Genomic DNA, 26,121 nt, shown 5'->3' with positions numbered 1-26,121 from the left:
CATTTTCTTCAGTCTTTCTTGCCGCGCGGTGTCCGAAACAGAAGCAGTTCGCAAGTGCCGGTCGGCCAGCTCCTGAGATTACGAATATTTTTCAACCGAAGTCTTCTTGAAAGCTAAGTACCCCGTTGGGGAAACTTTTCTTGCCTCAGACCGATGTCAGACAAAGTTAATAATTGTATTTCATGTGGGAAGCAAATACCGCATAAGGATTTTCATTCCCTCTGCATACCTTGCTTAGGCCCAGACCACGACGTCTCGATCTGTTGTTTTTGTGCTACATTCAACAAACGCACTATTAAGCGTCGGGCGGAGTTCGCCCAACACTATTTTGGCAAAAAAATTAATTACATTATGTCATCGGATACTCCGACTCCAGTTTTGAGTAAAAAACGCAAAGATAGGGACCGACATACGAGGTCCGTGACTTCTACCGACACCACGCCAAAGCCGACTACAGGTGGTCCGGTTCTCAGTGAGGCACCTACGCAGCCCCTGACTACCGACGACACTTTATTGGCGGTGTCTTCTGTGCTCGAGGTCGCAGGCTCTGCGGCCTGTACCCCGACTACAGATACCGAAGCCACTCTTGGCGGTGAAACTCAGAGTTTAGACAGACCTGCCACCTCTCAAGGTGTCTACAGGCCTTCCTCTTCTTTTTCCATCAAGGCTTTCACTAAGTCTAAAGGCCCAGAGTGGAGGAAGAATCCCCCTCCTCGGACCAGGCCTCCATTATTTCAGACCATTCTGAAGACCAGGAACATTCTTACTCCCCTTTTGAAGATTCTGATGCAGAGGAGTCCATTCCCTCTGCCCCCCCCCCCCCCCCGAGGATTACTCTCTTCGGGAAACCTTACATACCTTGAGGGAGCACTTCCACTGGGAAGGCCAAAAGTATTCAGACTCCAAGAAAAGGCTTAGGGATTTCCTCTTACTCCCTCAGCACAGGCCTCTGGCTATGCCTCCTGTCTTAGACATTCTAGATGTGTTTTCGGAGGCCTGCCTTAACCCAGATTCTTTGCCTCTAGCTCCAGTCAAGCCAGACTGGTATTACCGGGTCCCTGACTCACACCAATTCCTATACAAAAGCCATGCGGCCGACCCAGAAACTATTTCACAGGGTCCCAAGGGAATTAAGGCTTCCACTGCTAAAAATCCATTACCTTCAGAGAGAGATTCCAGAGCTTTAGAAAGGTAGGGGAAAAAGGTATACACCTCGGCCACCTTAACCATGAGAGCATTAAACTGTCAGTTCCATATGTTAAAGTACTAACAGTTTCTGTTATCACAGTTGAGAAGCAAAATGTCACAACCTGAACAACCAGATTTGAAGGAGTTGCAGGATTTGATACATAGTGCAGAACAAGTGGGTAAACATACCTTGCAATGTGGTTTTGATGCTTTAGAGGCCTCATGTAGAGCTGCTTTTACAGGATCAGTCATACGTAGACATGCCTGGCTCAAAGAGCAAACCTTACCAGATCATGTCAAAGCTAAATTACTAGATGCCCCTCTGCAAAAAGATGTATTGTTCGGTGTTGAAGCTGAGGAGGTACTAAAGAAAATGGAGGAAAAGGCTAAATCAATGCAAACAGTGAAAGATTTCCTACAGGTACAACCTCCACGTTTCAGTAGAAATTGGCCTTCCAAAAATTGGTCCTTTCCAGCCACGGACAGACCCCAATGAGGTAGATACAGGCGCGCCCTAGTGGCAGAGGACAATTTCAAGGATCGTTTAGAGGCAGACAATGGCAAGCTCCTACACAGAGGAGGTGTGGATAGTTCACAGCCATTCAGAAAGCAGAACCAATGACTTTCCCCTTTGCATGCCAAGCAAGGCTCAAATGGCAGCACCTTTAGGCGGAAAACTGGCATTATTTTCAAAAAATTGGCATATTGTCACAAAAGACAAATGGATCCTGGACATTATAGACAGAGGCTACAGATTCCATTTTCACACCCTTCCAAAAATGAGGCATGCCAAACCTGCCACACAATCAAAGGGCAGAGGCACAAAAGCAAATTTCAGATCTCGTGGACATGAAAGCTATTCAAGAGGTACCTGCACAAGAACAGGGTCAAGGTTTTTATTCCAGACTATTCCTGGTACCAAGGAAGGGAAAAGATTGGAGACCTATTTTGGACCTATCCATCCTAAACACATTTTTACTTGTACCAAAATTCAAGATGCTCACATTACAACAGCTTCTTCCCATGCTGGGCAAAGAGTCTTGGCTGGTAACATTGGATCTCAAGGAGGCATACCTGCATGTCCCAATCAGACAAGATTGCAGAAGATACCTCAGATTTCTTGCAGGTTCAACCCATTATCAATTCTCTGCATTGCCCTTTGGCTTATCTACTGCGCCCAGAGTGTTCACGAAATGCCTGGCATCAGTAATTGCCTACTGCAGACTTCAACGGATACAAATATACCCATATTTGGACGATTGCCTGATCCAAGTGGACAGCAAGCACATTCTTCTGAAACATCTGGCGTTTGTAATAATGTTGTTAAATTCTCTGGGATACGCAGTCAACAAAAAGAAATCAAGGCTAATACCCTCGCAAACAATAATTTTCCTGGGTGCCAGCTTGGATACAAACACCCAGATGGCCTACCTCACACCAGAGAAACAAGGGCAACTAACTCAATACTTCAGAAAACTGGCAACTTTCACCAGGCTGACTGCACGGAAAATCCTGCAGGCTCTGGGATTCATGGCATCTTGCATCCTACTAATCCCATGTGCAAAGCTGCATATGAGAAAACTTCAATGGTACCTAAAAAACCTATGCTCTCAACACAGCCACAGTTTGGAAACAATAATACCACTGATTCCATGTCTTCAAAAGGAATTTCTGTGGTGGGCTCAAGCTTGCCAAAGAAACACAGATCTCCCATTCGGCAAGCCTCAAGCAAATCAAGTCATCACAACAGACGCCTCGGACTACGCCTGGGGGGTGCACATGACACATCTGTGCATTCATGGCAAATGGTCCCAAAAAGAAAAGCACCTACACATCAATCAAAAGGAAATGCTAGCAGTAATAAATGCTATTATAGCTTTCAAAGACCTACTGCATCCAGGCCAGCTATTGATAAGGACAGACAACACTACAGTAATGTGGTACATAAACAGGGAGGAACCTATTCATACCCCCTATGTAGGCTAGCCATGTCTCTTTGGGACATGGCTCTGGAATTACAAATCGAACTCCAAGCACAGTACCTGCCAGGCAAGGAAAACACGCTGGCAGACAACCTAAGCAGAAATATGACAGATCCACACGAATGGAAGTTGCAACCTCAAGTGTTTACAAAGATAATTCTAGCATGGGGAAGGCCGGACATAGATCTCTTTGCCTCCCACAGAAATCACCAGTTGGCAAAATTCTGCTCAAGGACCTTTCACCCACAGGCCTGGAAAGTGGACGCACTCTCTTTCAGTTGGACAACAATGACAGTTTATGCCTTTCCACCTCTTCCTCTGCTGCCCAAAGTTTTATTAAAAACCAGAGCAGACAGACCAAAGATGATTCTCATTGCTCCAGACTGGCCAAGACAACACTGGTACCCACTCCTGAGAAGCCTGACTCATTCCTCACCATGGATCCTGCCTCTAATGCCTCTTCTACTGACTCAGCACAACTTCAAAACCCTTCACAATCAGCTGAAAACACTCAATCTAGCCGCATGGAAAATTCCTTAAATTCACAACAGACCCTACTCTCCAAGGAGGTGCAGGATGTCATTTTGGAGGCCAGAAGGCCTTCTACTAAAAAGCCTACTCTGCAAAATGGAAACGGTTTTGTTCCTGGAATGAGAAAAAGGGTCAGAATCCTGGAATACTGAATTTACCTCAAATATTACAGTACCTAACTGAGATGCTAAGCAGTGGACTTTCATTCTCCTCCATCAAAATCCATGCCTCAGCCATTTCTGCAGAATACAACACAGATCCTCCTTTATTCTCTCACCCCCTCTTATTCTCTCACCCCCTCTTAAGACAGTTCCTCAGAGGGGCTAAGAATATAAAACCCCCAAGGAAACAACCAGTACCTGCTTGGGACCTCAATTTCATTCTAGAAAAACTGACCTTGCCTCCTTTTGAGCCAACTGCTTCAACAGAACTGCAATATTTGTCCTGGAAAACAGCCTTCCTCCTGGCTATCACCTCAGCTCGCAGGGTTTCGGAACTACAAGCCCTCATGGCTGTGCAGCCTTTCATCATTTTCCATCAGGACAGAGTTTCCTTACGAACCAATCCGTCCTTTATGCCTAAGGTAGTATCCAGGGTAGCCTTGAATCAGGCTGTCCACTTACCTACCTTTTACCCTAATCCTCAAAACAAAGGGGAGAGACTACTACATTCCTTGGATATTCACAGACAGCTGTGTTATTTAGGACAGAACAAAGCCTTTCAGAAAATCAGAGCAACTCTTTGTGTCCTATGCTACAGGAGCTCAAGGGAAGTCTATTTCCAAACAGACAATTTCAAAATGGATAGCCCACTGCATACGTTTTTGTTACTTTTTTCATGGTAAAACTGTACCTGCAGGCATCAGATCTCACTCCACAAGGGCCACAGCTACCTCTGCAGCTTTCCTCAGGGGGTTCCTACCAAAGATATTTTGGAAGCAGCCACTTGGAGTTCGGTACATACCTTCTCCAAGCGCTATCACCTACCATTATACTCCAAATCTAGAGCAGGCTTTGCCACTGCGGTCTTGCAGGGCATCCTGGCTCCTCCTAGTTCCACCTAGTGCCTACCACCCCTTTTTTAGCTTTGGTGTTCTACCCATCTGTTATGACTGCAGCTGTATGCACAATGAACATAGTACAGTTTTGTACCTACCATAAATGTAGATGTTCGAATGCTAATACAGCTGCAGTCCAGGTTTCCCTCCCTCCTTCCCCTCTAGGGACAGGTCTAATGGCTAACACCTCCTCATACAACCTGATTGGGGTATTCTTTTATGGTGTATTTGCTTGCAACTACTGTTTTTTGATTTTATTGCATTATTACATAAATTTATGTATTGCCTTCCTTCTGGGGGCACCTGACATCTGGGGCAAGAAAAACTGAAGAAAATGGCGTTGGCTGGTTCTTTTATACCCCTGTTGCACTGACGTCAGGGAAGAAGCGACGACATCAGACGCCGGACCTAGACTTTGGAATTCGGCCGACCGAGGGACCCGCCTGACGGCAGGAGAACCCATCTGTTATGACTGCAGCTATATTAGCACTCTAACATCTACATTTATGGTAGGTACAAAACTGTACTTTAGGGGTCGCCACAGCGGAATTCCGGTCCTCTAATATTTGGTAGTGGATTTTTACATGCCGAGTTACCAGCCCTGATGCACAACCTTCAACGAAGGCACGCCCATTCACGTATGCCTCCACACAGAAGATGCTCTAGCTGAGAATCGAACGGGACTTCGTGTTGCTGTGAGGCGACAACAGTACTGCAGCACCACTACTGTGGGTACCTAGCCACTTAGTAGAATCTATATATTTTTTATTTCCATTTTGCTCTCAGCTCCCTAACAGTACATGTAAGTAGGTCCACCCTTGCTTTCATAAATGGAAACTAGACTCCAATGGGCTTCCATAGCTGATTCAAGAATAGCTTATCCTTTAGATACTTCTGTTAATTTCAGCTCAAAATCATAAGATCAGAAACTCCTCCAAGTGCCTATGCAGGTAAGCCTGTCTATGGAATTCCTTTTCAATTCAGTGGAAAAGCGGAGTACTGCATGATGTCCTGCTCTTCTAAGTGCAGGAGAAAACCTGACTGAACTTCATCCTTAATTGTCCCATTTGACAAAAGCAATTTTGAATTCTTATTTTAGGTGTTACTGCTGAAGTTGTATCTCATAATTCTGAGATTTGCCAAAAGGCAAGACATCTAAGTTCAAGACCAGTCTCTAGCGCTTCCTTTAGACATTCTTGTGACCATAGTTGCTGCTCCTTGGTTCAACGAAAGACAGATTTATAGCATGCAAGAATGGAATGCTTGTTGTATAGCAGAGAATGAGTCTTACAGAGCTGTAAGCCCTTGTATAGGGATCGCCCTTCTAAAACTGCATTTGCCATTCACCAAGGAGAAGGACCTTGAACTCTTGTCTAGTTAAAAATATAAGGGAAGGGCATGGACAATGATTTGCTGTTTGGCCCTCTCTCACACGAAATTCCCAAAAACAAAATTGAAATCAGTGAAAGTTGTCTCTTATCCATTCCCTTGTATAATGGAAATTTCCAGCTTAATTGTAGCCATCCTACAGAAACAATCCATCACAAGTTAATCCAGATGAAGATCTTTGAAGGAAAAAAAGATTGGAGAACTGTGAGTTATTGGGAGATGGGGAGAGGAGTTGAGTTTTCTTGCTCTCCTGTTACATCCTGTGCACCCCCCCCCCCCATTTCTTTTGTGAGGATGACTATCATTTCAAGACAACTGTTTTAGCCTAGCTTTCGACAGGTGTGTAAGGAAGAGTGAGTGAATGGGGGTACAAGGTAGAATTCAGAGCAGTACTTCTGTTTATGGGAATGCCAGCAATTCCTCGAGCTCAAATCCACAGAGTCCTCTTAGTGTTGGATCGTCTTTCATGCAGAACTGTGGAAAGTGTCGTGCAAGGAGATTAAGAAAAAAAAATCCTCCACTCTTTCTAAACCCAAATAAGTATGGTCCCTAGTAATCACTTTGATTTCTTGAGGCTAATCAAATAGCTGAAGACAACCAAATTCACGGTGTTCGTTCTGCAGCCCCTGTTGATCACAAGGGCCTTTGCTTATTCTGAACCTGAAGGGTATTTCTCCACATGTTCATCCATAAAAAGCATGGGCAGTACCCAAGATTCGAGACAAACCAAAAACACTTCCAGTTTACTTCCTTACCCTTTGGCATATCAACAGTAACCAGATGTTAGTCACGTCTGGCCCCAGCATACAAATTCTTGAGAACACAAGGAGTGTAAATTTATACATACTTGGACAACTATCTGATCTAGACCTGTTAATAGAAGGGGTCTTCATATTTCACTTTTATGGTTATAACTTCTTGGGATTTCCTGGTGTAGAAGCTGTTGGATAAATACCAGAGAATTTGTAACTCTTCCTGGCCAGGCAGGTGTCTTCCACTCCAACATAAGAACATCCGGGTACAAGTATCATCCACAGGTACTAGTTTCTCAGTTCTTGTCTTTTTAGCAGTCTGTCAAACCAGAGAGAGAGAAAGAGACTAAAATTAAGTATCCCATTGGTATAAATCTTTTTTCATATCTCATTGTCTGTATTAGATGTCAGCAGGTAAATCTAATGTTTGCTTAGAGTGTGGGGAAACAAATCCCTCATCAGGACTTCTACATTGTTTGTTTTGGCTGGGTCTAGAACACAACATGCCCAACTATCCCCAGTGTGACCGCTTTAATTCTAGTACCATAAGGCATAGGGCAGTCTCTTGAAGTTTTTAGTGTGTGCGCATCAGTAGTGTGTGCATGCTCTGGCATCTATCAGTTGCTCAGATTAACGTTGCAAAAAGAAATAGCTGAATTCAGGTTGCCAGACAAGCCTATCCATGTCAGATAGCCCACCCAGGTTTATGGTCAAAGGGGAGACTTTTGGTTCGACAAGAAATTGTACACTTCTACCCCCTGGCTATAAGAGTTCTCCTTTGCCAGTTTCATATGGTTGTAGTTTTCCATCACCATCCCCAAAATGTGTGTGTGGAAGAGGCCTCTAGTGAGGTCCTTCTGGAGTCCACCATGCTGTCTGCTGCCCCTTCAACGTTTGCTCAAGCTGAAGGACGTAGGGTGTCTGATGGGTCTGGAGTCACTTCAGACTCCCGCTTTCACCTCCCGTACCAGAAAAGGGAGGGCAGAATCCTCTGTACTAGAGAGAAGTTTTAAGCACACCGAGCACAGGTCTCTGTCCCCTATCCTCCTGAGCTGACCATAACAGATGCCACATTTAAAACCAGATCAAAGTAAAACTTAAGGTTTGCCCTGTCTTGTCCTAACCTAGGCCTTGTGGGTCTGTGACACTTCAGGCCTACCAGCAGAACCTGTTCCATAAAGGAGTCTTCAGACTTGTGTGACACTGAAGATGAGTTGGCATATGTAGACCAAATTTCCTCAGGCTCAAATGCTAACTCTGAGATCAGTGTGCCTCAGCCTCACCACCTGATGACTTTTTGGTGATTCCCTCTACAAGATACGGGAATCCTTCAATTGGGAGGCTCAGGTTGCCCACTGTGAGTAGTAGGAGAATTCTTAGGCTCACTGAACACAAACATCAGGCTATTTCTGCAGTTTTAAAGGTTGTGGCCAATGTCATCCAAGGCACTTTACTGCAGCCTAACTCCAGCCCCCTCCTTCCATCCTGACCATTTTATGGGGACCTGGACTGTCATAATGTGCCTATCCACCCCTTTGTTTTGCTTACAACCCAACAACTTAGCCCCCCCCCCCCTTCCTTAGACAAAACTCAAAGTTGGGCTATACCTCTTCAGTAACAGGTGGCAAAACCTTACCCGGGCAATTGGACAGAGTACATATGTTTTTTTTTTTTCCTCTTCCTTGACTTACAGGAATCTCTTCCTTGATAAAAGGATAGCTTTGGAAGGCTTAGACCAAAGTAAAGCTTCAAGAACTGACCTCCATTGACCCAGCCCCTCAAAAAAAGCGCTAGGAACAGAGTATTACTGAAGACTCTTCCTAGCAACAGGAAAAGAAAGAACTTTGACCAGAAGATGTTCAGTGTTTCATTGTTGCAGTAGTAACTCCTTGGGATTTACTGCTTTGGAAACCCGTGGCCAACCCGAATGCCAATGAATTTTCACCCTCCTGGCTGAATGGATGCCCTCTCCTCCAACATTAGGAAGGTGGGAGTATAAGAGCTGTCGTCTGGTACCTTTTTCTCATTTCTTGCTGTTGAAGCCTGCTTTCGATCTGTATTGTTTTGTTTTCCTTTTCCACATACTGCATGGTTAAATGTCAGGTGCCAAGACAGATGCATATGGTGTAGGCAACAAATCCCTCACAGGATATTGACAGTCTCTTTTTTTTTCTCTCTTTCTTTTTCTTGGATCCAGAGCACAACTTGACCACCTGTTCTTATTGGGTCTGTTTCAATTCCTGGGCTATTAAGCATAGGGCAGAATCACTAGAGAAATATATAGAAAAAGAAAAGGAGTGTTGGGAGCCCACATGCATTATGGCATCTGCCGGTCAAGCTTTACTGGAGCTTCTCCATCACATGATGTGTCCATAGCAAGTTATGGTTGTAGATGCAGCCAGTCAGTATCAGTCAGTTCAACCAGACTCATGATTATCGGAGGAGACTCCTTCGTAATGCCCTCTGCCAGCAGAGCGCGTTACTGAGGCTTCTGCCTAGACCCTTTTGGAATCCGATGTGCCATTGGTCCCCTCAGCATCTTCCTGGTCCAAAGAACTGAGTCATTGGTTCTGTCCAGGTTGTTCCACGACTGCTGAGGAGGGCAGAATTCTGTATTTGAGAGAAGCTTCAGCTGACCACCTGTGGCCTCCCGCCAGTGACCTGGGCCAAATAAATTTGACATCGCACCCAAAGCCAGACCCAAGTCCAAAAAGACTGTCCAGCTTGCCTCAGCATAGGTCCTTTGGTTCTGCATGTTATCAAGCCTAACTGCAGGCCGTTGTCAGACTCATTGAGGATCTCCTGGATATTATGAAATCCAGATAGCTTGGGTATAGCAGGACCCTTGTTACAGAATCTTTTCATGGAAAAAGACTGACCCCTCTTCCTCCCACTGGGAATTCAGTGGTTATGACTGAGAAAGTGGATGAGTCTGCATTATAGATCACATTTCTTGTAAATCCTGTGCTGATTCAGTCAGATGAAAATACTGCCTCAGCTTAACCACCAGAGGACACCTTTGAGGAAAAACAGAAGATGGAGAGAGTTCATCTTGGATGTTCAGGTTTACCCCCATCTAAGAAAAGGTTTAGGCGTCCTGAGCATAAACATGTTTCCATTCTTAGTCTTAGAGGTACTAGACAGTGTCATTCTCAGCTCCTCATGCAGCCTGACACTGTCACCTTCTAGGAGGCCAGACCTTTTCTATAGAGTTCTGAATTCTAACAGACACCTTTTTCAGAACCCCGTCATTTATCCTGAGGGGTGTTTTCAGGTCCTAAAGGAGCCAAAGATAGCACCACTAGAAACCCCTTGCCAACTGAGAAAAGAGGGTAGGACTTTTGGTTCGACAAGAAATTGTACACTTCTACCCCCTGGCTATAAGAGTTCTCCTTTGCCAGTTTCATATGGTTAAATTCCAGGAAAGTCTCCTAGACCACATGAAGCTGGGGGTGATGGAAAGTAGTACTGTCACTAAGGAATTCTTAGATCTGTCCTGTACCTGATTTCAGGCTGCAAAACCATGCATTGTGATTTTAATTCTTTAGAAAAAGGGTGGCTGCTGCTGGGTCAGTTATTAGGAGGCATACTTGGGTAAGGGTGGCTGCTGCTGGGTCAGTTATTAGGAGGCATACTTGGGTAAGGGAATAGGCCCTTCCTGAGCTTGTTAAATCAGAAATAGTGGATGCTGTCCTTGATGGGGATTTGCACTTTAAAACCATGGCCCAAGGTATTTTTAAGAAAGTGGTAGATAAGGCTGAGTCTCTGCAGACTGTAATGGACTTTTGCTGGTTCAGTCACTGATGATTAATAGAAACTATCTTACCAAGCTCTGGTCTTTTTTCAACCCTTCCCAGCCTTGGTAATGAGGAAGGAGGACCATGAGGGACAAGCAACAGAGACAGCAAAGGAGATGACAAGATCATCAAAGTACCAGGAATACTGGGCCCTGAACCCTTGAGCCCTGACACCATGGGCCCAGCAGGGAGCAACTGTGATCCAGCCGGGTGTCCCCCTCCACCTGTAAGACCAGAAGGCAGATTTCTATGTTTTTAAACAGATGGCTAGGTATTACCCAGGACAAGTGGGTCATTTGTATCATAAGATCAGGATGCAGATTTGTTTGGCTTTCTCTCTTAAGACATGCAGACATCCCCTCAGCTCCAAAATGTCAGCTCAGAGGCTGAGTTACAGATCAATCTCTTATTAGAGCATGGCTCCATGGGACCAGTTTCCAGATAAGAAAGGAGCACAAGATACTATTGAAGGCTTTTCTTAGTGCCAAGGAAAAAAGGAACCTGGAGTCCAGTTGTAGACTTATCACAACTAATCAAGTTCCCAAATTCACAATATTAACTTCAATAACTTCTACCCATATGTAAGTGGTCACATGAGATCTATAGGACGCTTGTCTCCATATCTCTTCAGCAAAACTTAACAGGCGGTACTTCCAGCTCAGAGTAGGTGGAAAACGTCATCAGTTCTTTGCTTTGCCCTTCTGTCTGTCTACTGCTTCAAGTCTTTACAAAATGTCTGGCTCCAGTAGTTGTGTATTGCATGACCAAGTTTGATCAGGTTTACCCCGTCTAGATTATTGCCTAAATCAGGTGCAATCTGTGAAGAACCTGGAAGCATCTCTTCGCCTAACCAGTGGCTGCTACTCAAGCCTGCATTTCACCCTCAATATAAATAAGTCAAGTTTAGATTCATAGATTCATAGATTAGTAGTAAGCTAACTGCCCTTGCGAGACAGTTTTTTAAGCCTAGCCAATTATCCCTTATGAGACTCAAACCCAGCACCTTGTATTTGCAAGGCAAACACCTTAACCATTAGGCCACCCTCCCAATAGGATGTGTGACACCCTCTTGGAGGATAGTTTTCTTAGGAGCACCCCCCCCCCCCCCCCCAGACAGACGTAAGTAGATGAACTTCCTACCACAAGTGAAGGCAGCCTTCTTGACCCAGTACTTTCAGCCTCTGCTTCATCTCCATGCCTGAAAAAGGAAATCCAGTTATGGATAGAAGCCTGTCTTCAGAACAAGCGAGTTCCTTTCCTATGTTCTGAAATGTCATGACCTCAGACATAGAATGGGATGCTCATCACAGTAGCCTTCAAGTGCAAAGCCAGTGGGAGTCTACAGTTCTCCAGACCACCCTCCCTTCTGTCAAAAGGAAATGTTAGCAGTGTTCAAAGGCATGACTACATTCAGAATGTGTGGAAACCAGTTACCCTTTTAATAAAGACAAATAATGCCACTGTGATGTGGTACATAAACTAGGAGGTAGCACCTCATATCCCATCTGCCACCTACCAATGCAGCTGTGGGGTGCAGCTCAGAAATTGGGACTGTACCTTTTAACACACCATCTGCCAGGAAAAAATGACAATCTGGCAAAGCTACCTGAGCAGGTCAGTGACGGACCCTCACAAGTGGATGTTGAACAGGAGTGTTTTCATGAAACTTGCTTAAAGATGGGGTGTTTCAGAAGTTGACCTTATTTCCTCCAAAGAAATAGCAACTACAAAAGCATTGCCTGAGAACCAGACTCCAAGGCCTGGAGGACAGATGCTTTCTCCTTCCCATGGACAGTTCTATTTCTTCATGCTTTCTGTCTCATACGTCTCATGTCTGGGCTATTAGTAAAAGACAGGGAAGAACCCAAGGGGACTTCTAATTACACACTTTATGGCCAAGACAGCATTGGTTCCCACTGCTACACAGTATGAGCAGACCGGAATCATGGCTGCTTCTACTGCAGGTAGATGTGTTTGAGAACAGCGGAACCGCCATTCACCCTAGCATGAGCACCATAAGACTAAAAGCACGGATGATTTGATGCTTATCCCTCAGGTAAAATTTCTAGAGAAGGATGTCTTAGCCATTCTGAAAGAGCCTCGAATGCGCAGTACAAAGAAATTATATTTCTCAGAATGGAAGAGATTCTCTAAATGGTATCATTGCCAAGGGCCAATTCAAAAGAGCTGTCTTATTTTGCATTAAAATTCATATCTCTGCAGTATCTTCCTTTATTCCCATGCAGTCCCCTCTAATTTGTAATCCTTTGATCCAAAAAAAAAAAAATTCAGAAAGTCTGAACAACCGTTTGTGGACTTTGCATCTAATTAGTTAGGCAGCGTTGCTAATATTCAAGAAGTTTCTGAATGGATTCTTAATTGCGCATTTTCTGCAAACACTTTGGAAAACACGTGCCACTGCATATGAAGATGCAGCCCACTAGTGCTACAGCTCCCCCTCATCAGGGGTATAGCTCCCCAAGAATTACCAGAGGCTGCCACCTGGTCTTTTTGTCTGTACCTTTACCAAGCACTACAACCCACCTTTTTTTCTAGAACTGAAGCTGGGTTTTCCCCGGCAGTTTTGCATCACCTTCTGGTCTTGCCCTAGATGTTCTTCGTGTTTCACTGTTACAGTCATCACATTTGGGTTATCTGCTTGCAGTAGCCCTCAGTTGGCCTGATTATCAGTCTTGGGTCCTGCATCTGTTGCTGTCTCATCTTCCATGAAGTCAGGTAGTCAGGGGTAAAAACATGCAGCCGACTCCATTACATCAGTCTTTCTTGCCGTGCGGTGCCCGAAGCAGAAGCAGTTCGCAAGTGCCGGTCGGCCGATTCCTGAAATTTTCGTTTTCGAGTTTCAGAACCAAAGTCTTCAACTAAGCTAAGTACCCCTTTGGGGAATCTTTTTCATGCTCTAAACCGATGTCAGTAAAAGTTAACAATTGTATTTCTTGTGGAAAGCAAATGCCTCATAAAGATTTTCATTCGTGCTGCATTCCTTGCTTAGGCCCAGACCACAACATACCTCGCTGTCAGTTTTGTGCCTTATTCAAACCTCAAACTATTCGTCGTAGGTTTATTTACGCTTCTAAATATTTTGGTACTCTGTTCATTTATCCAGAAATGGCTTCTGAAAGCCACCCGACTACTGACATTTAGAAAAAACGCCAAAATAGTGAGAAGCAGGCCACATAAGTCCAAAGCTGCCGACTATGCTTCTCCTAAGCTAGTCGCCAGTTCACCGGTACTCAGGCACTTTCGCAGCCCCTGATACCCGCTACTTCAGATTTGCAGGCCTCTACTGTGACCCATTCGGAGTCTGGTATGCCATGAGATGCTTCTTCAACTGTGAAACCTGCGGATATCTCTACCTTTGATGGGTCCGAAGCTGCTGTGCAGGCACCGGCTTCTGAGGGTGTATGCAGGCCAACTGACTTGCATATTAAACCAACGCCATCTTCTTCTTCAAGACCTAAAACTCGATCCATGCCTAGAAAACCGACGCCCAGACCGCATGGTCAGGTCCCTATGCCTAAAAAACAAATGATAAGAATGGCTGAAGACTTTATTACTCTAATCAGGGGAAGCCACCCTTCCCCCTCTAAGAGACCTAGGACTGATTTTCCTTCTGATTCTTCTGATCAGGACTCTGAAATTTCTCTTTCCTCTGATAACCAGGATTTACCCTCATCTACCTATGAGGATTCTGATGCAGAGGACTCCATTCCCTCTGCTTCCCCTCCAGAGGATTTCTCTTTTGGTGAAACCTTGCATACTCTTAGGAAGCATTTTCGCTGGGAAAGCCAGGATTACTCTGACTCCAAAAAGAGGCTTAGGGATTTCTTACTCCTGCCCCAACACAGGCCTTTAGCTATCCCTCCTGTACTGGACATTGTTGACTGTGCCTTCTCGGACTCTAGCCTGGCCCCTGACTCTTTACCTCCTGCTCCCAGAAAACTTGATAGGTATTACAGGGCACTGACTCTCACAAGTTCCTCTTTAAAAAGTTTACTTCAAAATACTGGCCACAAGGACCCAGCTATCTGCAAGGAAAATACTGCAAGCCCTGGGGTTCATGGCCTCCTGCATTCTCTTAATTCCGTATGCAAGACTGCATATGAGGAAACTACAATGGTATCTAAAAAGCCTATGGTGTCAGCATTCTCAGGATCTAAAATCAATGATTCCTGTCATACCTTGCCTACAGATAGAGTTCCTTTGGTGGGCATAGGCCTGCCACCAAAACAAGGGACTGCCATTCACTCTACCCCCTGCCACCCAATCCTTAACAGATGCATCAGACTATGCATGGGAGGCTCACTTGCCCTGCTGTCCCAGCAGGAGGGCCAGATTCTGCACCCACAGCTTCAAACCCTGAACCTGGCAGTCTGGCTAATTACCTGATCTATGTTACCATCCCTCAGTAAGCAAGTGATGGATGTCATTCTGCAGGCAAGGAGGCCTAGTACTAGAAAATCCTATGCTGAAAAATGGAAAAGATTCTGTTCTTGGAACCAAGCTCAGGGGATGGGCACAGCAGTGCCCATTCACCTCCTATTCTTCAGTATTTAACTGAGTTGCTTCACAAGGGCCTTTCCTTTTCCTCCATCAAAATTCATGAATCGGCCATTTCAGCTCATTACAATACAGAACCACCCCTCTTCTTTCATCCACTGCTGAAGCAATTCCTCGGAGGGGCCAAAAACTTAAGACCACCCAGGAGAGCCCCTACTCCAGCCTGGGACCTTAATTTTGTATTGGAAAAGCTCACTCTACCTCCTTTTGAGCCAGCTGCAAATGCAGAGTTGAAATTCCTTTCTTGGATAACAGCCTTCCTTTTAGCCATCACTTCAGCAAGAAGGGAATCTGAATTACAGGCCGTCATGGCGGTGGAGCCTTTCATGCGGTCAGGGTGTCCCTCAGGACCAATCCCTCCTTCATGCCCAAGGTGGTATCCAATGTGGCCCTTAATCAGTCCATTCATTTGCCAACCTCCTTTTCTAATCCACAGAACAAAGGGGAACAAATGCTGCACTCCTTGGACATTCATAGACAACTTAGATTTTACTTGGACAGGACCAAACCTCTCAGGAAATCTGAACAACTGCTGGTTGCATTTGCTGCAGGGGCAGAGGGGAAGGCCATTTCAAAGCAAACTGTTTCTAATTGGATAGGCCATTGCATTAATTTCTGCTATAAGCACCATGGAAAACCTACCCCACAGGGGGATAACACCACATTCAACCAGGGCTGCATCTACCTCTACAGCCTTTCTCAGAGGTGTTCCTACCAGGGGCATCCTAAAAGCTGCTACCGGGAGTTCTGTACATGCCTTCACCAAGCATTACCATTTGCCAGTATTTTCTAAATCCAGAGCTGGCTTTGCCACTGCAGTCTTGCCGGGCCTTATAGCTGGTCCTAATGCTATCTAATTGCCTCCTCCCATCCTTAGCTTTGGGAATCTACCCAAATGTGATGACTGCAACAGTGAAACACGAAGAACATAGTACAGTTGTGTACACTTACCATAAATGTAGAGTGTATTCACTGTTGCAGACCTGGTTACCCTCCCTCCAGCCCCCTGACTTCTATTGGCTCAACCTCTATTCTTGTTTACTATGCTTAAAGCTTTTTGGTGTATTTGTTTTTTTGTTGGAGGTGTAACCTTGTATATAATTGCTTCCCATTATGGGGGCACCTGACATCTGGGGCAAGAAAAACTGATGTAATGGCATCGGCTGCGTGCTTTATACCCCTGACTACCTGACCTCATGGAAGAGGAGACAGCAACTGATGCATCACCCAAGACTTTGATAATCAGGCCAGCTGAGGGCTACTGCAAGCAGATAACCCAAATGTGATGACTGCAACAGTGAATACACTTGAACATCTACATTTATGGTAAGTGTACACAACTGTACTTTCTTTTTCCAACCTCCAAACCTTAGCTTTGGTAATCCTGCTAAGGAGAAAATACTAAAATAGTGAAACAGGATGAATATGGTACTGTTGCAGTAAATAGGGAGGTACACAGTCCTACATCCCTTCTGCCACTAGCAATGCAACTCCGGGAGAAGGCACAAGGGATGAGGTTGCACCTAATCCTGCATCTCCCAGGTAAAAGCAACAACCATGCAAACCATGTATGACAGATCAGTCTTGGATCCCCAAGAGTGGATGCTAAAAACATCTTCAAGAAAATCGGGAGCGACTGACCATTTTTTTTTTTTTTTCGGTCTTAATTGCACCCTTCTGGCGAAGGCAGTATTGGTTCCCCCTTTTACACAACTTGAGCAAACAGCCATGGTTGCTACCCCAGGAGATGGACCTCTTGACCCAGTATAAAGGACCCATCATCCACTCCATTTGAACATGCTGAAGCTGATGACCTGGATACGGTCCTTGTCTGTCAGGGCAAGCTGTTAGAAAAAGGCTTCCTGCTTATCTTGTAAGAGTCCAGACAACCCAGTAGCAGGAGGTCTTAATCTCTAAATGGAAAAGATCCATGATGTGGTGCCAGACCAAAGCATTTGCCTTGGTTTTGATGTAGATTTTCACCAAGTAGTTCTTGCTGTTGGTCATCTATTAAAACTCACACCTCTGCCATTTCTACTTGCCAGTGCATCCTCCTTTGTTTTCTGATCCTACCTTCTCTCTGTCATGGCTTTGGGTTGACATGTGTTGCCTTGTATCCCTTTTCTTAAGCTTCCCCCTCCATGTAGGTATCCGTTTTGGGTAGGTTTTCCTTGACACTGCAGGGGAAAGTATGTGTAGGGTGTGTTTCTTGCCTATGGCTAGGAGAGTGGGGCTCCTGCCCTGTGAGGGCAAGAAAGACAAGAGAAAATGGTGCAGACTACCTTTACATTCTGACATTGGAGGGGTGGGTGTCTGCTGGACTAAGAGGAGGGAAATAAATATCTGGTGTTCAGGTCAGCTAAGGACTTCCACACAAGGCAATCAAGTTATTACTGCACCATTGAAGACACCTAAAGTCTGTATTTATGTTAAGCAAGCACAACTGTTCTGTCTGTGGTTTGGCAACATACTTAGTGCTACCATTAATCTTAGCTTCTTGAACTTTTTAATTTTTATGTGGGTGCTCACCCTGGATGTAGGCAATTTTCTTTCCTTTCCCAAGGAAGGAACTCTCCAGTTAACGGTTTGCATTTATGGATCTAGCACAGAATGTCTAGTAAGTCATTAAGACCCAGGATATGTGATGTTCATTCTCATAATCTTACTAGTCAGACAGAATTTGAGAAAACATCCAGCAATTTTTCAGAAATTTCTGGCAGTGTTACATGCTTCCATTGATGTCATATGCCTTCCATCAGTTAATGAGCTCATTTTGTCAAATCAGCACGTGGAGCTAAAGCAGGTTAAAACCTGTAGTATTCCATCAGAAGATGCAGAATCTCACCATGGATGCCATACACATTGCTTGTGGGGACATTTAAACCAGCTAAAGGTCCAGGGAGAGTGCGAACAAAGCTGTGCAAGGTTGTCAGCTTAGAAATGATGGTGTGGTATTTGTCAGTAAAACCATTCAAATCAACCCTAAACCAAGTCAGTTTTAAGAGTATTGCTGGGTAGTACCATAGTGACATGGTGTGCTAAGAACAAGGGGCACTCGCTGTTACCAGCTGTGCATGCTGGTTGTGTTAATGTGGTGAACTGTCTGCTCAGCTAAGCCTGCACCCCCCACCCGATACCTTTTCTCCAGAACATGGTGGCAAACATGTTAAGCAAGTCTAGTATCCACTGCTGCAACTAGACACTAGATTCCAGAGTTAGCCTGTCATGTAGAGATGAATTTAGTCATCTTTGACGAGTCCTGCTGTCAAAAGTTCTAAATTCCATTGCAGGAAAGCTTCGTCTGTGAATGCTTTTGACATTTGTGCGTTTGCCTAGCATCATTGCTGAGGATGGTTGCTGCAGAAGGTCAGTACGGGCAGTGCCACTCATGCTAGCTTCTTTATACAAGACCACAGTGGTTCTCACAGTTTAAATGGCAAGAAAAGGGTCATTTCTTGCTTCCGTAACTTTGCACATTTCTCAGCCAAGCCTGGAAACCCTGATGCATCTCCTCCTAAAAGAGCTAAAGGCTACCAGTATATAGATCCTGTCAACCTGATAATTTCCAAGGATCACTTATCAGACAGTGTGATAGGCATCTTGCCAAAAAGGACAAAGCCTAGCAGAGGAATGTCTTCCCTAAAATGGGAAAGTTTTTTTTCTGTGGTGCTTATCAATAGGGATCCTCCCCCCCCCCCCCACAGACCACAAGGAGTTTTAAGTCTTGTAGTACTTGTTAGAAATCTTAGTGAACAGCCTTTCTTTTGCTTCCTTTAAGGTGCATATCTTGGTTATTGCTGCAGATTTACCCTTGGAGTCTTACCTTACCTGGAATGGAAATTTTTAACTTTGTAGCTGGAAAATTAACCTTGACTTGTTTTACGCCAAGCTACTCTGTGGCAGTGATTTGGTCCCGGAAAATAATATTCTTGGTAGCTTGTCACTTCAGCCAGAAGGATGCCCTTGTTACAGACCTAGTGTGCAAAGGTGCCTTTCGTGATCTTTCATTTGGCAGCATGTGAACTTTCTGGCTAACCCCACTGTTATGCCTTTGATGACTTCTGAACTAACACTTAACCAGGCCGTTTCAACTTCCTACTTTCTACCCAGATCTTTAGAATAAAGTGTAAAGGATTTTACATTCATGTTCATGAAAGGCTGTAATATTCCATTGCTTAGAGAATGAAGGTCAGACAAAACGGTAAGATGTTCTTCGTGTTTCACTGTTGCAGTCATTAAATTTGGGTAATCTGCTGGCAGGTTGCCCTCAGTTGACCAGAATAACAAAGTCTTGGGTCCTGCGTCGGTTGCTGTCTCCTCTTCCATGATGTCAGGTCATCGGGGGTATAAAACATGCAGCCGACGCCATTTTAATCTGTCTTTCTTGCCGCGCGGTGCCCGAAGCAGAAGTTGTTCGCACGTGCTGGTCGGTCGACTCCTGAAATTTTCGTTTTCGAGTTTCAGAACCGAAGTCTTCAAACTAAAGCTAAGTACCCTGTTGGGGAAACTTTTTCTTGCTCCTTACCGATGTCAGTAAATGTTAATAATTGCATTACTTGTGGGAAGCAAAAACCTCATAAGGATTTTCATTTGTACTGTATTCCTTCCCTAGGCTCTGATCACAACGTGCCTTGCTGTTGGTTTTGTGCTAAATTTAACCAACACACTATTAAGCATCGGTATATTTTTGCTTCTAAATATTTTGGTTCAAGATTTGACTACCCTGAAATGTCGTCGGTTAGCAATCTGACTACCGGAGTTCACAAAAAACGCAAGGAAAAAGAGACCGACCGTAAAGGTCCAAAACCGAGTAAGCTTCTCCTAAGCCAGTTGCTGGTTCACCGGTACTCAGTGAGGCGCTTTCGCAGCCCCTGATATCCGCTACTTTTGAGTCGCAGGCCTCTACTGAGACCCATTCGGGGTCCGGTATGCCGTGAGATTCTGCAAATATTGAACCCGCGGATGTCTCTCCCTTGGATGGGTCCAGAGGTGCTGAGCAGGCACCGGCTTCTGAGGGTGTTTTCAGGCCTCGACATTTTTATATTAAACCGACGCCAGCATCAAAAACAAGGTCAAAACCAACTTCTATGTCTAAAAAACTGACGCATGAGCCATGTGCTCAGGCCCCTATGCCAAAAAAAAACAAATGATCAAAATGGCTGAGGATTTAATTACCTTGACCCTAACCCCCCCCCCCCCCTAAGAGACCTAGGCAAGGCACTGATTATGAATCTTCAGATCAGGTTTCCATTTCTTCTGATTCCTCTTTTGATCAGGAATTTTCTATTCCACCATATGAGGACTCTGATGCGGAGGAATCAATCCCATCTGCATCTCCTCCTGAGGATTACTCTTTTGGAGAGACTTTGCATACTTTTAAGGGAACATTTTCACTGGGAGAGTCAGGACTTCTCAGAATCAAAAAAGAGGCTTAGGGATTTTCTTCCTTCCCCAGCATAGGCCTTTGGCAATAACTCCTGTATTAGACATTGTTGATGATGTGTTCTCTGAATCAAGCATGGCTCCTGATTCCCTGCCTCCGGCACCTAGTAAGCCAGAAAGCTATTACAGGGTTCCTGACTCCCACAAATTTCTTTTCAAAAATCCTGCTGCTGATCCTGAGACTATTTCTCAGGGTCCCAAGGGTGTTAAGACTTCTACAGCCAAAAATCCTACCCCTTCTGATAGAGATTCAGGGCGCTGGATAGATGGGGAAAGAAGGTTTATACGTCTGCAACCTTGGCAATCAGGGTTTTAAACTGCCAGTTTCATATGCTTAAATACCAACAGCATGTTATGGGCTTACTGAAACAGAAAATAATGTTGATTTCTGATTGTGTGGAAAATAAAGTTACAGGATTTATTGCATTCAGCAGAACAGGTTGGAAAGCATACTTTGCAATGTAGTTTTGATTCCTTGGAGGCCTCTTGTAGGGCTGCCGTAACTGGATCTGTGATAAGAAGGCATGCCTGGCTCAAGGAGCAAAATCTGCCTGATCATGTTAAAGCTAAATTGTTGGATGCCCCTTTACAGCATGATAGTCTGTTTGTTGATAAGACAGAAGAGGATGTTCATCGTGCATACAGCTGCAGTCATAACAGATGGGTTCTCCTGCCGTCAGGCGGGTCCTCGGTCGGCCGAATTCCAAAGTCTAGGTCCGACGTCGGTTGTCGTCGCTTCTTCCCTGACGTCAGTGTGCCAGGGGTATAAAAGAACCAGCCGATGCCATTTTTTTCAGTCTTTCTTGCCGCGCGGTGCCCGAAGCAGAAGCAGTTCGCAAGTGCAGGTTGGCCAGCTCCTGAAATTACGAAAATTTTGCAACCGAAGTCTTCTTGAAAGCTAAGTACCCCGTTGGGGAAACTTTTCTTGCCTCAGACCGATGTCAGACAAAGTTAATAATTGTATTTCTTGTGGGAAGCAAATACCGCATAAGGATTTTCATTCCCTCTGCATTCCTTGCTTAGGCCCAGACCACGACGTCTCGGTCTGTCGTTTTTGTGCTACATTCAACAAACGCACCATTAAGCGACGGGCGGAGTTCGCCCAGCACTATTTTGGCAAAAAATTTAACTATATTATGTCGTCGGATACTCCGACTCCAATTTTGTCTAAAAACCGCAAGGATAAGGACCGACACACGAGGTCCGCGGCCTCTACCGACACCACGCCAAAGCCGACTACAGGTGGTCCGGTTCTCAGCGAGGCGCCCTGCCTACCGACGACACTTCATTGACGGTGTCTTCTGTGCCCGAGGTCGCAGGCTCCTCTGCCCACACCCTGACTTACAGATACAGAAGCCACTCTTGGTGGTGAATCTCAAAATGTAGACAGGTCTGCCTCCTCTCAGGGTGTCTTCAGACCTTCCTCTTCTTTTTCTATCAAGGCTTTCACTAAGTCTAAAGCAGCCATGCATCCTAAGAGACAAGCTCCATAGGGCCCTTCTCCAGTCCCCATGCCTAAAAAACAGATGCTTAAAATGGCTGAGGATTTGATTACTCATATCAGGGGTTCTCAACCCCCCCCCCCGGACAAAAGGCCCAGAGTGGAGGAAGAATCCCCCTCCTCTGACCAGGCCTCCATTATTTCAGAGCACTCTGATGAACAGGAACATTCTTACTCCCCTTTTGAAGATCCCCCCCCCCCCCGAGGATTACTCATTTGGGGAAACCTTGCATACCTTAAGGGAACACTTCTACTGGGAAGGCCAAGATTACTCAAGATTCCAAGAAAAGGCTTAGGGATTTTCTCTTGCTACCTCAGCACAGGCCTCTGGCTATACCTCCTGTCTTAGACATACTAGATGATGTGTACTCGGAGGCCTGCCTTAACCTGGATTCTTTACCTCCAGCCCCAGTCAAGCCTGACAGGTACTACCCGGTTCCTGACTCGCACCAATTTTTATGCAAAAGCCATGCGGCTGACCCAGAAACTATCTCACAGAGCCCCAAGGGAATTAAGGCCTCCACTGCTAAAAACCCATTACCTTCCGAGAGAGATTCCAGATCCTTAGAAAGGTGGGGAAAAAAGGTATACACCTCGACCACCTTAACCATGAGGGCATTAAACTGCCAGTTCCCATATGCTAAAGTACCAACAGTTTCTGTTATCACAGTTGAGAAGTAAAATGTCACAACCTGAACAACCAGACTTGAAGGAGTTGCAGGATTTGATGCATAGTGCAGAACAAGTGGGTAAACATACCTTGCAATGTGGTTTTGATGCTCTAGAGGCCTCATGTAGAGCTGCTGTTACAGGATCAGTCATACGTAGACATGCCTGGCTCAAGGAGCAAACCTTACCAGATCATGTCAAAGCTAAATTACTAGATGCCCCTCTACAAAAGGATGTATTTGGTGTTAAAGCTGAGGAGCTATTAAAGAAAATGGAGGAAAAGGCTAAATCAATGCAAACAGTGAAAGATTTTCTACAGGTACAACCTCCACGTTTCAGTAGAAATTGGCCTTCCAAAAATTGGTCCTTTCCAGCCACGTACAGACCCCAAAGAGGTAGATACAGGCGGCCGAGGGGCAGAGGGCAACCTCAAGGATCGTTTAGAGGCAGACAGTGGCAAGCTCCTACACAAAGAGGTGGTGAGGATAGTTCGCAGCCATTTAGAAAGCAAGCCCAATGACTTTCCCCTTTGCATGCCAAGCAAGGCTCAAATGGCAGCACCCTTAGGCGGAAAACTGGCATTATTTTCAAAAAATTGGCATATTGTCACAAAAGACAAATGGATCCTGGACATTATAAACAGAGGCTGCAGATTCCATTTTCACACCCTTCCAAAAATGAGAGGCATGCCAAACCTGCCACACAATCAAAGGGCAGAGGCACAAAGACAAATTTCAGCTCTTATGGACATGAAAGCTATTCAAGAGGTACCTACTCACGAACAAGGTTAAGGTTTTTATTCCAGACTATTCCTGGTACCAAGGAAGGGGAAAGATTGGAGACCTATTTTGGACCTATCCATCCTAAACACATTTTTACTCGTACCCAAATTCAAGATGCTCACATTACAGCAGCTTCTTCCCATGCTGGGCAAGGAGTCTTGGCTGGTAACATTGGACCTCAAGGAGGCATACCTGCATGTCCCAATCAGACAAAATTGCAGAAGATACCTCAGATTTCTTGCAGGTTCAACCCATTATCAATTCTCTGCATTGCCCTTTGGCTTATCCACTGCGCCCAGAGTATTCACGAAATGCCTGGCATCAGTAATTGCCTACTGCAGACTTCAAGGGATACAAATATACCCATATTTGGACGACTGCCTGATCCAAGCGGACAGCAAGCACATACTTCTGAAACATCTGGCTTTTGTGTTAATGTTGTTGAATTCTCTGGGATACACAGTGAACAAAAAGAAATCAAGGCTAATACCCTCTCAGAAAATAATTTTCCTGGGTGCCAACTTGGACACAAACATCCAGATGACCTACCTCACGCCAGAGAAGCAGGGGCAACTAACTCAATACTTCAGAACACTAGCAAATTACACCAGGCTGACTGCAAGGAAAATCCTGCAGGCTCTGGGATTCATGGCATCTTGCATCCTACTAATCCCATATGCAAAGCTGCATATGAGGAAACTTCAATGGTACCTGAAAAATCTATGGTCTCAACACAGCCACAGCTTGGAAACAATAATACCACTAATTCCATGTCTTCAAAAGGAATTTCTGTGGTGGGCTCAAGCATGCCAAACAAACACAGGTCTCCCATTCTGCAAGCCTCAAGCAAATCAAGTCATCACAACAGACGCCTCGGACTACGCCTGGGGGGCGCACATGACAGATCGGTGCATTCAGGGCAAATGGTCCCGAAAAGAAAAGCACCTTCACATCAATCAAAAGGAAATGCTGGCAGTAATAAATGCTATTATAGCTTTCAAAGACCTTCTGCATCCAGGTCAACTATTGATAAGGACAGACAACACCACAGTAATGTGGTACATAAACAAACAGGGAGGAACCCATTCATACCCCCTATGCAGGCTGGCCATGTCACTTTGGAACATGGCTCTGGAATTACAAATCGAACTTCAAGCACAGTACTTGCCAGGCAAGGAAAACACGCTGGCAGACAACCTAAGCAGAAATGTGACAGATCCACACAAATGGAAGTTGCATCCTCAAGTTTTTACAGAGATAATTCAAGCATGGGGAAGGCCAGACATAAATCTCTTTGCCTCCCACAAAAATCACCAATTGACAAAATTCTGCTCAAGGACTTTTCATCCACAGGCCTGGAGAGTGGACGCTCTCTCTTTCAGTTGGACAACAATGACAGTTTATGCCTTTCCACCTCTTCTCTGCTGCCCAAAGTTCTATTAAAAACCAGAGCAGACGGACCAAAGATGATTCTCATTGCTCCAGACTGGCCAAGACAGCACTGGTAACCCACTCCTGAGGAGCCTGACGCATTCCCCTCCATGGACTCTACCTCTAATGCCTCTTCTTCTGACTCAGCACAGCTTCAAAACTCTTCACAGTCAGCTGAAAACACTCAGTCTGGCCGCATGGAAGATTCCTTAACATCACAACAGACCCTACTCTCCAAGGAGGTGCAGGATGTCATTTTGGAGGCCAGAAGGCCGTCTACTAGAAAAGCTTACTCCGCAAAATGGAAACGGTTTTGTGCCTGGAATGAGAAAAAGGGCCAGAATCCTGGAAAACTGAATTTACCTCAAATATTACAGTATCTAGCTGAGCTGCTAAGCAGTGGACTTTCATTTTCCTCCATCAAGATCCATGGCTCAGCCATTTCTGCAGAATACAACACTGATCCGCCTTTATTCTCTCACCCCCTCTTAAGATAGTTCCTCAGAGGGGCTAAGAATATAAAACCCCGAAGGAAACGACCAATACCTGCTTGGGATCTCAATTTCATTCTAGAAAAGCTGACCTTGCCTCCTTTTGAGCCAGCTGCCTCAACAGATTTGCAATATTTGTCCTGGAAAACAGCTTTTCTTCTGGCTATCACCTCAGCTCATAGGGTATCGGAACTATGAGCCCTCATGGCTGTGCAGCCTTTTATCATCTTCCATCAGGACAGAGTTTCCTTACGAACCAACCCGTCCTGTATGCCAAAGGTGGTATCCAGGGTAACTTTGAATCAGGCTATACACTTACCTACCTTTTACCCTAATCCTCAAAACAAAGGGGAGAGACTACTACATTCCTTGGACATCCACAGACAGCTGCGTTATTATTTGGACAGAACAAAGCCTTTCAGAAAATCAGAACAGCTCTTTGTGTCCTATGCTATAGGAGCTCAAGGGAAGCCAGTTTCCAAACAGACAATCTCAAAATGGATAGCCCACTGCATATGCTTTTGTTACTCT

The 26,121-nt window shown here is 45.0% G+C and overlaps 1 protein-coding gene across 2 annotated transcripts in view; it reads left to right on the top strand.

The window, feature by feature from the left end:
- The window catches only part of ANP32A (acidic nuclear phosphoprotein 32 family member A), a 689,281-nt gene that overhangs the window by 653,678 nt on the left and 9,482 nt on the right, over positions 1-26,121 (top strand). The window lies entirely within an intron of this gene.

Source organism: Protopterus annectens, chromosome 7.part0 (genome assembly GCF_019279795.1).
Source record: "Protopterus annectens isolate FY-2018-M chromosome 7.part0, PAN1.0, whole genome shotgun sequence".
Classification (NCBI taxonomy): domain Eukaryota; kingdom Metazoa; phylum Chordata; order Ceratodontiformes; family Protopteridae; genus Protopterus; species Protopterus annectens.
The sequence above is the reverse complement of the archived record's forward strand: the minus strand, read 5'-3'. Positions and strand labels throughout refer to the sequence as shown.